Raw genomic sequence first — 8,945 nt, 5'->3', positions numbered from 1 at the left:
CCTCGCTGTGTTTCTAAAAGAACCAAGATGAACAAGTCATGGCTCTCAGAGGACTTTTCTTCCCCTGGGTCAGCCAGGGGACGGGAAAGGCACGCGTATTTTTGAGAGTGCTTCATGCCAAGCATCTTTTTCTTTTTCAAAAGGGAAGGTCAACTGATGCCAGTCAAGTGGGGTGTGTGTGGCCCAATTAGTGGCAACGAGGGAGACTGTGGTTGGAGTCCCCTTGCTGTGTTTCTAAAAGAACCAAGATGAACAAGTCATGGCTCTCAGAGGACTTTTCTTCCCCTGGGTCTGCCAGGGGACGGGAAAGGCACGCATATTTTTGAGAGTGCTTCATGCCAAGCATCTTTTTCTTTTTCAAAAGGGGGGGTCAACTGATGCCATTCAAGTGGGGTGTGTGTGGCCCAATTAGTGGCAACGAGGGAGACTGTGGTTGGAGTCCCCTCGCTGTGTTTCTAAAAGAACCAAGATGAACAAGTCATGGCTCTCAGAGGACTTTTCTTCCCCTGGGTCAGCCAGGGGACGGGAAAGGCACGCGTATTTTTGAGAGTGCTTCATGCCAAGCATCTTTTTCTTTTTCAAAAGGGGGGGTCAACTGATGCCAGTCAAGTGGGGTGTGTGTGGCCCAATTAGTGGAAACGAGGGAGACTGTGGTTGGAGTCCCCTCGCTGTGTTTCTAAAAGAACCAAGATGAACAAGTCATGGCTCTCAGAGGACTTTTCTTCCCCTGGGTCAGCCAGGGGACGGGAAAGGCACGCGTATTTTGAGAGTGCTTCATGCCAAGCATCTTTTTGTTTTTCAAAAGGGAAGGTCAACTGATGCCAGTCAAGTGGGGTGTGTGTGGCCCAGTTAGTGGAAACGAGGGAGACTGTGGTTGGAGTCCCCTCGCTGTGTTTCTAAAAGAACCAAGATGAACAAGTCATGGCTCTCAGAGGACTTTTCTTCCCCTGGGTCAGCCAGGGGACGAGAAAGGCACGCGTATTTTTGAGAGTGCTTCATGCCAAGCATCTTTTTCTTTTTCAAAAGGGAAGGTCAACTGATGCCAGTCAAGTGGGGTGTGTGTGGCCCAGTTAGTGGCAACGAGGGAGACTGTGGTTGGAGTCCCCTCGCTGTGTTTCTAAAAGAACCAAGATGAACAAGTCATGGCTCTCAGAGGACTTTTCTTCCCCTGGGTCAGTCAGGGGACGGGAAAGGCACGCATATTTTTGAGAGTGCTTCATGCCAAGCATCTTTTTCTTTTTCAAAAGGGAAGGTCAACTGATGCCAGTCAAGTGGGGTGTGTGTGGCCCAGTTAGTGGCATTGAGGGAGACTGTGGTTGGAGTCCCCTCGCTGTGTTTCTAAAAGAACCAAAATGAACAAGTCATGGCTCTCAGAGGACTTTTCTTCCCCTGGGTCAGCCAGGGGACGGGAAAGGCACGCGTATTTTTGAGAGTGCTTCATGCCAAGCATCTTTTTCTTTTTCAAAAGGGAAGTCCAACTGATGCCAGTCAAGTGGGGTGTGTGTGGCCCAATTAGTGGCAACGAGGGAGACTGTGGTTGGAGTCCCCTCACTGTGTTTCTAAAAGAACCAAGATGAACAAGTCATGGCTCTCAGAGGACTTTTCTTCCCCTGGGTCAGCCAGGGGACGGGAAAGGCACGCGTATTTTTGAGAGTGCTTCATGCCAAGCATCTTTTTCTTTTTCAAAAGGGAAGGTCAACTGATGCCAGTCAAGTGGGGTGTGTGTGGCCCAGTTAGTGGCAACGAGGGAGACTGTGGTTGGAGTCCCCTCGCTGTGTTTCTAAAAGAACCAAAATGAACAAGTCATGGCTCTCAGAGGACTTTTCTTCCCCTGGGTCAGCCAGGGGACGGGAAAGGCACGCGTATTTTTGAGAGTGCTTCATGCCAAGCATCTTTTTCTTTTTCAAAAGGGAAGTCCAACTGATGCCAGTCAAGTGGGGTGTGTGTGGCCCAATTAGTGGCAACGAGGGAGACTGTGGTTGGAGTCCCCTCACTGTGTTTCTAAAAGAACCAAGATGAACAAGTCATGGCTCTCAGAGGACTTTTCTTCCCCTGGGTCAGCCAGGGGACGGGAAAGGCACGCGTATTTTTGAGAGTGCTTCATGCCAAGCATCTTTTTCTTTTTCAAAAGGGAAGGTCAACTGATGCCAGTCAAGTGGGGTGTGTGTGGCCCAGTTAGTGGCAACGAGGGAGACTGTGGTTGGAGTCCCCTCGCTGTGTTTCTAAAAGAACCAAGATGAACAAGTCATGGCTCTCAGAGGACTTTTCTTCCCCTGGGTCAGCCAGGGGACGGGAAAGGCACGCGTATTTTTGAGAGTGCTTCATGCCAAGCATCTTTTTCTTTTTCAAAAGGGAAGGTCAACTGATGCCAGTCAAGTGGGGTGTGTGTGGCCCAGTTAGTGGCAACGAGGGAGACTGTGGTTGGAGTCCCCTCGCTGTGTTTCTAAAAGAACCAAAATGAACAAGTCATGGCTCTCAGAGGACTTTTCTTCCCCTGGGTCAGCCAGGGGACGGGAAAGGCACGCGTATTTTTGAGAGTGCTTCATGCCAAGCATCTTTTTCTTTTTCAAAAGGGAAGGTCAACTGATGCCAGTCAAGTGGGGTGTGTGTGGCCCAGTTAGTGGAAACGAGGGAGACTGTAGTTGGAGTCCCCTCGCTGTGTTTCTAAAAGAACCAAGATGAACAAGTCATGGCTCTCAGAGGACTTTTCTTCCCCTGGGTCAGCCAGGGGACGGGAAAGGCACGCGTATTTTTGAGAGTGCTTCATGCCAAGCATCTTTTTCTTTTTCAAAAGGGAAGGTCAACTGATGCCAGTCAAGTGGGGTGTGTGTGGCCCAATTAGTGGCAACGAGGGAGACTGTGGTTGGAGTCCCCTTGCTGTGTTTCTAAAAGAACCAAGATGAACAAGTCATGGCTCTCAGAGGACTTTTCTTCCCCTGGGTCTGCCAGGGGACGGGAAAGGCACGCATATTTTTGAGAGTGCTTCATGCCAAGCATCTTTTTCTTTTTCAAAAGGGGGGGTCAACTGATGCCATTCAAGTGGGGTGTGTGTGGCCCAATTAGTGGCAACGAGGGAGACTGTGGTTGGAGTCCCCTCGCTGTGTTTCTAAAAGAACCAAGATGAACAAGTCATGGCTCTCAGAGGACTTTTCTTCCCCTGGGTCAGCCAGGGGACGGGAAAGGCACGCGTATTTTTGAGAGTGCTTCATGCCAAGCATCTTTTTCTTTTTCAAAAGGGGGGGTCAACTGATGCCAGTCAAGTGGGGTGTGTGTGGCCCAATTAGTGGAAACGAGGGAGACTGTGGTTGGAGTCCCCTCGCTGTGTTTCTAAAAGAACCAAGATGAACAAGTCATGGCTCTCAGAGGACTTTTCTTCCCCTGGGTCAGCCAGGGGACGGGAAAGGCACGCGTATTTTTGAGAGTGCTTCATGCCAAGCATCTTTTTGTTTTTCAAAAGGGAAGGTCAACTGATGCCAGTCAAGTGGGGTGTGTGTGGCCCAGTTAGTGGAAACGAGGGAGACTGTGGTTGGAGTCCCCTCGCTGTGTTTCTAAAAGAACCAAGATGAACAAGTCATGGCTCTCAGAGGACTTTTCTTCCCCTGGGTCAGCCAGGGGACGAGAAAGGCACGCGTATTTTTGAGAGTGCTTCATGCCAAGCATCTTTTTCTTTTTCAAAAGGGAAGGTCAACTGATGCCAGTCAAGTGGGGTGTGTGTGGCCCAGTTAGTGGCAACGAGGGAGACTGTGGTTGGAGTCCCCTCGCTGTGTTTCTAAAAGAACCAAGATGAACAAGTCATGGCTCTCAGAGGACTTTTCTTCCCCTGGGTCAGTCAGGGGACGGGAAAGGCACGCATATTTTTGAGAGTGCTTCATGCCAAGCATCTTTTTCTTTTTCAAAAGGGAAGTCCAACTGATGCCAGTCAAGTGGGGTGTGTGTGGCCCAATTAGTGGCAACGAGGGAGACTGTGGTTGGAGTCCCCTCACTGTGTTTCTAAAAGAACCAAGATGAACAAGTCATGGCTCTCAGAGGACTTTTCTTCCCCTGGGTCAGCCAGGGGACGGGAAAGGCACGCGTATTTTTGAGAGTGCTTCATGCCAAGCATCTTTTTCTTTTTCAAAAGGGAAGGTCAACTGATGCCAGTCAAGTGGGGTGTGTGTGGCCCAGTTAGTGGCAACGAGGGAGACTGTGGTTGGAGTCCCCTCGCTGTGTTTCTAAAAGAACCAAGATGAACAAGTCATGGCTCTCAGAGGACTTTTCTTCCCCTGGGTCAGCCAGGGGACGGGAAAGGCACGCGTATTTTTGAGAGTGCTTCATGCCAAGCATCTTTTTCTTTTTCAAAAGGGAAGGTCAACTGATGCCAGTCAAGTGGGGTGTGTGTGGCCCAGTTAGTGGCAACGAGGGAGACTGTGGTTGGAGTCCCCTCGCTGTGTTTCTAAAAGAACCAAAATGAACAAGTCATGGCTCTCAGAGGACTTTTCTTCCCCTGGGTCAGCCAGGGGACGGGAAAGGCACGCGTATTTTTGAGAGTGCTTCATGCCAAGCATCTTTTTCTTTTTCAAAAGGGAAGGTCAACTGATGCCAGTCAAGTGGGGTGTGTGTGGCCCAATTAGTGGCAACGAGGGAGACTGTGGTTGGAGTCCCCTCGCTGTGTTTCTAAAAGAACCAAGATGAACAAGTCATGGCTCTCAGAGGACTTTTCTTCCCCTGGGTCAGCCAGGGGACGGGAAAGGCACGCGTATTTTTGAGAGTGCTTCATGCCAAGCATCTTTTTCTTTTTCAAAAGGGAAGGTCAACTGATGCCAGTCAAGTGGGGTGTGTGTGGCCCAATTAGTGGCAACGAGGGAGACTGTGGTTGGAGTCCCCTCGCTGTGTTTCTAAAAGAACCAAGATGAACAAGTCATGGCTCTCAGAGGACTTTTCTTCCCCTGGGTCAGCCAGGGGACGGGAAAGGCATGCGTATTTTTGAGAGTGCTTCATGCCAAGCATCTTTTTCTTTTTCAAAAGGGGGGGTCAACTGATGCCAGTCAAGTGGGGTGTGTGTGGCCCAATTAGTGGCAACGAGGGAGACTGTGGTTGGAGTCCCCTCGCTGTGTTTCTAAAAGAACCAAGATGAACAATTCATGGCTCTCAGAGAACTTTTCTTCCCCTGGGTCAGCCAGGGGATGGGAAAGGCACGCGTATTTTTGAGAGTGCTTCATGCCAAGCATCTTTTTCTTTTTCAAAAGGGAAGGTCAACTGATGCCAGTCAAGTGGGGTGTGTGTGGCCCAATTAGTGGCAACGAGGGAGACTGTGGTTGGAGTCCCCTTACTGTGTTTTACATGCTTTTAGAAGGGCATGACATGGCTTAGAGGTTGACTTTCAGCATCTGGAAACTGTTGGCTACCAAAATGTTGCCTTTCCAACCTTTTTAACCGAGGATTTTTGAGACCTTATGCCCATCGCAGTGCCCCAAGAGCCGATGCCCAGGCGCCACTCCTTCTCCAACAAAGGCGTGCACGCGCTACACCAGCATGTCGCATTAAACATCACTGATTCCTTGAGAAACTCTGTGTGAGAGGGTGCATTTCACCACAGGTAATTGGCCCAGTGAGCATGGACAGGGGCGTTACATGTCGCTGACTGGGCAATGGGTTACTGTGGGTAGAGATGGAGAAGGGTCTGCTGTACAAGTCTTGCCGTCCCCACGAGTTGTGTCAATCCTTCTTCTGTATGTAGAAGTTAATACACTGCTTCTGCCTCTTCAACCTCGTGTGGGTCCTCCACCTTGGCGCAAACCCTGTGTGGTCAGGCCACCCTTCCTTGTAACTGCGCACAAGGACTACCACACACCTCCTTACTATGCTGGCAGCAGAGCTCAATGCCATCAGGTGGTCAAAGGTTTACTTTGAAATGTATGGGAAATGTGAGTCACACCGCTGAGAAGTTGTGGACGGTTAGCTCTGGAGACCGAGTTTCATCAATGGTTGTCTCCACTCAACCAGCAGCCAGGGAAGGCCGGGTGCGACAATGATGCAAACATGGGTGCGGCCCTTCGCTGTGACAATGTGACACACGTGCCTTGTGTGGTTCACGTGTTGAACCTGGTTGTCCAGCAATTTTTAAAGCACTATCCTGGCCCACATGGCCTTCTGCAGAGAGCACAGTGTAACGCCTTCCTTGATCCACACACTCAGATGGGCTGTAAATGATAGGCTAGAGGGAAGCCACTCACCAAGCAGGACCCCTAGAACCCTGAAACCCTTTAACCCCTATACAGGGATTAGGAATTACACAGGGCCCAAGGTGATTAATACCTGTGGAAGGCTGCAGTTCCAGAAAATAGTAGTCAGGCAGGGTCAAAACATTAATTGAGGAACAGGAACAGAATGGGACGGCCAGGACTTAATCAGAAAACAAGCAGGGGTGAAATGCGGATCGGCCAACAAGGTACATAAACAGCAAGCAGGAAAAGTAGTCAGGTAACAAGCACACAAAATCATAAAACTGAACTGGGGGTAAAATTAACCAGAGGTTCATAGCTATGTCTGGCAGTGGTCTGCAGACAGGATGGGCATAAAAAAGGGTGTGGTGTCTTCCCATTGGTTGTAGCTGAATGATGGTATTTCATCTGTGAGATACCCACCAGCTACATTCAGCCAGAGATTCTGCATCTGTCAAGGTAATGCAGCCCAGTGGGTGAGCATAACCTGCATCCACCTGCGCCGCTGGCATCGACTCCTCTCCCATCATCAGCACTATGCATGAAAGGAACACGTTGTCACCTGGCGACCGGAGTACAAATTGACGGAGCGTACTCCGTTGGTGACTTAACAGCCGTGTGCGGCAATGATGCAAACCTGGCTGCGGGCCATCGTCAGGGCAATGTGACACACGTGCCTTGTATGGCTCACGTGTTGAACCTAATTCTCCAGCAATTTTTAAAACACCATCCCGGCCTACATGGCCTTGTGCAGCGGGCACGCTCGCTATGTGCTCACTTCCATCGTGCGCACACAGCAGCTCAACAACTTTCATCACTCCGGAAGTCTTAGGGTCTGGCAGTTAAACGCCGGAAATGCGATGTTCCGACACGCAGGAATTGGAATCTGCACATGTTGCAGCGTGTGTGGCAGCACCGCAGAGCCCTGCTGAAATACGGTATGACATATAGTCTGGGATAACTTGATCAAGAGGTGGTGCAGATCACGCTGCTGGAGTGGTGTCAGATCAAGGACCTATGCACCCTGCTACACAGTTTACAAATGTCGACGAAGATGTTTAGCACTGGCAATGTCATTCTCAGCGTGACAATTCTGGTCATCTACATGATGGAGCACACTGTAATTATTATTCGGAGTCAGGTGTTGGGACAAGAGGAAGGGGAGGAAGTACAGGAGGAGTCATATGCGGAAGGGATAACAAGATCTACGAGGTCCAGATGGTCAGCGGCACCTATGCGGCAGTCATGGTGAGGGAGAGGGATTAACAAGGGCGCATAGTATCAGCAAAAAGTGTTGAGGAAAGTGCAGGAGCCCATGAAGAAATGGAGGACGAACTGGCGATGGGCATGGAAGACTCAGCAGATGAGTGAGAGCTTGCTCACATTTCGGTTGTGCGAGGTTGTGGGGAGAGGGCAGAGGAAGGAGGCACGATTCTCACCTCTCTGCCACCAACACACCAAGGACTTGGTCCTCCTGGATGCACAAGACACATGAGCGCCTTCTTGCTGCACTACCTACATGACCCTCGGATTGTACGAATTCGAAGTAATCCTGAATACTGGGTTGCCACACTGTTAGATTCCCGGTACAAGACAAAATTTGGCGAAATAATTCCTGCCATAGAAATGGACGCACGTATACAGGAGTATCTGCAGAATGTGGTACGCAATCTTATATCTGCTTTTCCACTAAACACCAGTGCTGCACAGAGTGAATCTCAACGCTTTGTCATGGATAGGAGGAAATGGTCTTTTCCTTGTCCACATCGGAGGGACCGAGGGATGGCTGCTGTGCTGAGATGGCGTTGAGTACGGTGTCCCTGCAGAGTTGCACTTTTGGTCATATACCAAAATGAGTTGAAAAAGGACAGATGCTGGTGGAAAGGGGAACAGGTGTGTTGGAAAGGGGAAAAAAGTTTTGGTCCGTGGATTTGGTGGTTAAGCAAAAGTAACATTTGATGAAGAAACACTATCTGTTACAGTGGGACTGGCAGATTTGGATAAGGTGGTATATACTATGTTACCGCTATATAACGAAAATTAATAAGAAAAGAAAGAGAAGGGTATATATCCCCATCAGCAGTCAGTGTCCACCGTGCTCCCAGTTGAAAAAGGAGAGGTTGGCAACTGGAAGGTTTGGTGGAGGATACAGAGCTGTGTGGCTATGAAACTAATAGTAGCCTGAACCGAGTTAGACGCCATTCGGATCTGGAGACTGGGAGCCCTGTTAGCGTCACAGGGTCCACATGCCCACCCAGCCCAGGAACTCCCTGTTAACAACACAGGAGCCATTGAGTACGCTGACTGTGTGCGTAGGGGCCACACCTGTGGACAGCAGGCGCATCAGCAGCAGCAGGCCTGTTAATTCCACTGGGCTGCACAAGCAGGACTGGTAGGACAGGAGCTGGTCTTAACGGTTCTGCGTTACCAACTGTGGTGGTGGCCTGCATCGACACCCTATCCCTGCCTACTTCTGGCCTAAAGCCGCAATGGGTTCAACACATGGAGGTGTGCTCTTTCGGAGCATAATAGAAGAATGCGCACCTCCTTGTTGGCTCCAGCCCCTTTTATAACCTGGGTCCGCCCCAAACCAGGGTGAACCACAATGAACCTCCTGGAGACAAAAGTAGAGTGACACGTCATGAGTGGCATAACTAGCGTCCTATTTGGAACCGCAACTTCAATGATGACCTCATGGCTGCCATGACCCAAACACCTCACCAGTCATCGTCTGACCATCAATAA

This window comes from Anomaloglossus baeobatrachus, unplaced genomic scaffold, assembly GCF_048569485.1.
Source record: "Anomaloglossus baeobatrachus isolate aAnoBae1 unplaced genomic scaffold, aAnoBae1.hap1 Scaffold_80, whole genome shotgun sequence".
NCBI classification, from domain to species: domain Eukaryota; kingdom Metazoa; phylum Chordata; class Amphibia; order Anura; family Aromobatidae; genus Anomaloglossus; species Anomaloglossus baeobatrachus.
Note: the sequence above shows the minus strand (reverse complement) of the source record.